The following is a 6000-nucleotide window of genomic DNA, read 5'->3' as shown; positions in this document are numbered from 1 at the left end:
GTTGTGAATCATTTATGTCATCTAAAATATGAGTGACAACATTGAGGTATTGCTTGTTCCTTTCTTGCAGCTAGTTGAACCTGTTGAGCTTGGTTTGTAGTAAATAGCTTAAAGACAAGTGTATATCAATTAATTTTAGAATATCTTGTATGTTGTTTCCCCATAGAATGGGTTGAACAGTCTAGGGAGCCACAGCATTTCCTGAAATAATTTTTCTCTTGCAGTAGTACATATGGTATCTTTTTGATCACAGTAAACATGGACAAGCAGTCCACTCCAGATGTTAAAATGATAAAATGCAATAGCACTTAAACTTACATACTACTTTGTAGGGCTTTACACTATGTGTGGATCACAGGTGGTCTTTCCTTTTTCTCTCCTTTCTTATATCCAACAAAAATATTGTTCAGTGGATCTCCTTTTATTGTTTCCTCAATTTAAAAAACCCTAAACAAATGTTTCCTGTTCTTTATCTATATTGCTCTCTAGCGTCAACAAACAACAGAATATTAAACCAGAATACAAAGTAGAACACAGAAATCTGTATTTGGTAGGTAGTCCTTGAATTAGAACCAAAACTGAGCCTGGAATTTTGGTTGTAAGTCATTAAGGTTGTTGAACATGTAACCTGACTCAATTTTACAATAGTTTTTGCAATGTTATTAAGCAAGTCACTGGTGGTTAAGCAAATCACATGGTTGTTTAATGTTGTTAAGTGAATCCAGCATATCCAATGGGCATTTTTGTTATTCTCTAATGCAAAACATTAAAAAAGTTGCAAATTTCAGTCACACAATCATGATTGCTAAGTGATCACGGGATGTATGTGTGTGGTAGTCATGTCAATGACAGATCATAAGTAGCTATTGGTCATTAAGCAAGGAGTGTGATGTGTGTATCTGTGTGATCACATTATCTGAAACAAAAAGGAATCTAAACAAGTAGAATTCTTTTCATGAAAAGGAACTAGAACAATTCCTTTGGGGAGAGGATGTGGAAGGCAAATTTTGCTGCTGTAATTCCCCTGAAACACCAGGGAGGTATGTCAGCATTAGCAGACAGGCTTCCTTTTTTTTTCTGATAATCCAGGTGAGGTTCCATAATGGGTTAATTAGATGCCATTAAGTCATTTTTGACTCCTAGCAGTTGCATAGATTCACAACCTATTATTTAGGTCCCCCCACCCAATGGTGCACTCATTACCACTGTAACAGATCCTAATGATCTTGCGGCTAGTTGCCCTCTTTTTCCTTCCAGCTTTCCAGCATTAGAGCCTTTTCCAAATAGCTGAGTCTTCATATAATGTGCCCAAAGTAGGTTAATTTAAATCTCAAGTGAAAATTCTGGTTTGACTTGTTCAGTGATCTATCAGTTTGTTTTCTTGGTTGCCCATGGCATTTGCAGGAGACTTCTAAAATTCACAGGTGTCAGTATCCTTCCTATTCTGCTTTTTTAAAGTCCAACTCTAGCCGTCAAAGGAAATACCATAGTTTGTCCAGTTCCAATCTTTATAGGTATAGAATTATTCCAGAATATGAGCATCTTTTCTAAGGTCTTCATGATTGCTTGTCTGCAGCTTGTTTACAAAAACCAGAACCAGAATTTAATTCCTCTCTTTCTCACAGCATTGTATATGTCAATGTTAAAGGGCTTTTTAAATTTTTTTTGGAGGAGGGGGCAATCTGATACACATGTGCAAGATTTAAAGCATCTAAACAATTAAAAAAAAACCTTAAGTAACTAACTTCTTAGAGCATCTGCAAATGGTGCACATGGTTTTAGAGACACCTGTAAGAGTTAGAATAGGAGGGGGCTAGAGAAGAAGAGTTCTTCCATAGTTTACACAAGATGGTGAAAGGTGTGACCAGCTAAGCAGAGGCCTAAGAATTCAAGGACAAAGAATGGAAGAGGTTCAGCGGTCATCTTCAGTGGATTGGGAAGGCAGATGCGTTTTTGGAAAAGAACCAAATCAATGCCAGAACAGAAAAATCCCTAACAAAGCAATCCTACTAAAAAAAAGGTGCTTCAGAGGCTAGCTGGGTTTTTCATAGAAGATTGAATTATTGAACAGAGAGCAGTGTCTTTCTTCCCCATTTTGACTAGTCCAAGGCTTTTCTTCCTTGGAAATACAAGCTAGTTAGAGGGAATAGCTTTATTATAGAATTACAAAAAGCCTGCAGTTAAGCAACTGGGAGAGAAGGGTAGATGCATTTGACACGTAAGAAACTAAGGAATGTTTAGACAGAGGTGTGATAAATATACGCTGGGTTTTTTTTTGTTAAGTTTCAATATTCACATGTGCACACTGTACTCAGAATAAGACAGTCTATACTATATATACACAAGCTCTTTCTGTTCGTTATTGTAATCCTTCGTAAACAGTAATAAATGTCAACTGTGATAAACATCACATCCTGTGTATGTCTGGACTGGTTTCTTGTCCTTACACATCCTCGGGGGATAGATGAAAATCCTATCCCCCTCAACTCATCCACCAAATCTGTATGTTTTTCACAAACATGTTTTTTCCCCTCTTCTGATTTTTTTGAAAGTACTGGTTATACAAATTTTGTATACTGGGTATGCAAATGCTTTACAATTCTTACTGGAATTGTTACAAATTTGATCATCTTAATGACTTGAAAATGACTTGTTTTTGTTGTTTATCCTTTATATTACAAACAGGAGCCTTTGTTGCTGCAATTACTGTATAAACTGGTAAAGTATGCTATGAGTAGTGGGAATATATGAATATTAGCAAAGAACATTGCTTTTCAATTGTTACAGTTTAAATTTAGATAAAATAGGTTTTGAAATAGAGTAAGCTAAGACAGGTTTCAACAGAAATCTTATATAAATTGAACTTTAGGGCACCGATAAAATATTTTGGGGAGGGAATGTAGTTGCTGCCAATATAATGTATGTATTTCTTTATTTGTCTTAAAGCATGTTTATTGCATACTTCTGATAAAACTCTAAAAGCAGCTGAAAGTTCAAGTTTAAAAAACAGACTGTCCTTTGGATGTCTCAGTTTATCTAAAGGCATGGCATTAAAACATCAAAAGGTATATAAAGCAGATTGGAAGTAGGAAAATTTAGGCACAAACGTTTACAGTTCCAATTCTTCTAAAGACTAGATGTGATAGAAAGAGCTCAGGATTCTTGATGGAATGACTAGGGACAATGGAATGACTATCCAGTAATAAGAAAAAAGCTGAGCCAGTTTGATGGAACAGTTTTACTTCCCTTCCTTCTCTTTATTGCAGGCTATGGATTAACTATTGTTGTTTCCAGGGCTGTTTGTCAACTTCTCTTTATTTGAGGAAAGAGTATGCTAGACACATTATAAATAATATATAATATTGAGATAGGGTGATAATCATTTCATAATAGAGTTAATAATCTACAATACGGACTTTGAACAGATCATTATTTCAAACACATCATTACTTCAGTGAAAGAACAGTAGGCTCATTAGAAGGATAAACAGCTTCAAGATAGTATAGCTACCGTAGTATTTAAAATAAGGAGCTACTAAATCATGTTTCCTTTGTTCCATTTCTAAATCAAAGACCTTCACTGCATAGTTCATCTTGAAGGATTAATTCTGTTTTTTTGTGGTTTTACAAATGCATAGCTTTTAGGGACTATAGCTTTTTTTGTCATACTTGCAGAACATTTTGGGATTTAAATCCCATCATCTGAAGAGTGATGAGGAAAGAGATGTTAGCATATGTCAATAGCCATAAAACTGTTAAAAGAATATTAAAAAGTGGATGAGAAAGGTCATAGAATTGCCAATTTGCTGCACCCAATATACTACTAGATCAGTTGAAAGATTTCCTTCAATGCCAAAGAATTTCACATTCATGGCATATTTCTATGATTTCTAGTAGTATTACCGAGCTTTCTCCTAATGCTTTTAAAAATTTCAGTTAAAGACCAAATCTTGCATGTTGTAGCACTTTGTCCGAGATATTACAGCAAAACGTCTTAATCGGGTACCAAAACAGCTTATTCCATTTTCTCTCTTTCTTAGGCAAATGTCTCTTCCTCTTTGCCAGTGGGGAATAGTCAGTCTTGGAAAGTTGTAAAAAAACAGATTTGGGACCGAAGACTCATGATTTTAAGCCCAGTCTGGCCCTCCACCATGATTCCAATACCTTTATTATTTAAACCTGCTTCAGAATTGTTCTTCATTTATTCCATGAGATTAACTACTACTGGAAGAACTTGCTTTCTTCTGACCAAAAAAAAAAAAAAAACTGAGGAGGTGAAAATAGTGATCTTCCAACTTCTCTCCTGTTGGTTTGCAGCAAGCAAAGCTTTAGGACATTGAGAATTCTTAACAGGACCATTGGATTGTTCTGCCTACCACCACATTGCTTAAAATGCTTTTCTTTTAAAGTACTCTCACAGTTTACAAATGGAAAGCAGTAGAGCAAACATTACTGAAAATCAAGCCCTTGACCTCCAGAAAATCTGAGTTTTCCACCAGACATGTTTCAAAGATTTATTGTGTTTAGCCGTCATAAAAATTATGATTGTTGATTGCCTATACATTTTTTATATTTGGGAAAAATAAAAAGCATGTGATTATCACTTTAAAAAAAAAGTAGCACATACTGGATCCAACTCCACAACATATGGATTCTTTAGAATTTGGATTTTTTTATAAAATTCACTGGACATTAACATTAATCAGTGGCAAGATTAACATATTTGTCACATAGAGGGGATCATTATTTTTTTAACAATCGACCCTCCTCTGTAACTATTGCACCGTTGCACCAACTACCGAACAGTTAGTGCAACCACAGAGTAAGCTGACTCCTCACCCACTACTGGTCTCTTCGTTATCTTCAGCAGCACTTAGTGCAGGCCCCCTTGGTGCATGCCCCCTTGGTATGCTACTAATGGTAGAAAGTGTACCCCCCCAAAAGCCATCATCAGGGGTGGAGGGTAACCAAGGGATCAAATGATATTGTGTGTAGCATGACAATATCAGGCAAATGACACAAGTAATTTATGCATCATTATGGTTTCTATCAGATACCTATGTCTATCTTCATAAAAATTAACAAACAAATCCTTGAGATGTGTTATTGTGAAAATAGGTTCTCCTGTTTTCAGAAGTAAATCTAATACTCCACCAGCTTGTTACGGTAGTAAGACTAAAAACAAAACAATCACTTATATTGCTTTATATAGAACAGATTGGAGAAAGAAACATAAGAAAGCTGAATACGGATTGTATAAATAGAACTTGCATAGCTGCTGGAAATCTCTTATGGTATTTCTCAACTTTTCTACAAGTGATAGATTTTACTTATCAGAAGTTTTTAAATTCCTGTGTGGCTATTAGGTTACAGTTCTGGAGACACCTGACAAATGTTCTACTTCTAATATCAATATACTGCCTCTATTTACTACCAGGAGACTTTTTTAAAAAAAATCTTCCACCTTTATTTTTTTTGACTTACATGTTTTCTGTGTTTTGCATAACCTTACTTAGCATAAAAAGAAATAGTTTGATGGGTTGTATGTATGTACACATGCATTAAAAAATGGCCTCTTGGCAGACATGGGAAAACTGACAAGTCTAATGAGAGAGAAATCTACAGATGCTTTTATTAAAGACTGATATAAGACTGTAATATGGTTCATATTACAACAGTAGAGAAAAACAGCTTCATGATAAAGGGTTTTATAGATTAAATAAGGGAAGATAATGATGAACAAGTAGAGATTACAGTGGGATAAAAGAATTAGATGGTTAATGAATTTCTGAGGAAAGAGGGTGAAGTATATATGTAAGTTATATGTTTAGTTTTATATTTTCAGGCTTATGTTTTTGTATTGTGTTTAATGTTTATTTCATGTATATAATTTTAATAAAGTTTTACAAAATGGTCTCTAAATAATTTGTATTTTAGACTTCTTTCATGTTTTTTTTATGTAAGAATCCTATAGATTTAGTTTTTCATGTTATTCAGATCT

The sequence above is a fragment of the Pseudonaja textilis genome, chromosome 7, assembly GCF_049901715.1.
Source record: "Pseudonaja textilis isolate UNSWEBS1 chromosome 7, rPseTex1.2, whole genome shotgun sequence".
Lineage (NCBI taxonomy): Eukaryota > Metazoa > Chordata > Lepidosauria > Squamata > Elapidae > Pseudonaja > Pseudonaja textilis.
Note: the sequence above shows the minus strand (reverse complement) of the source record.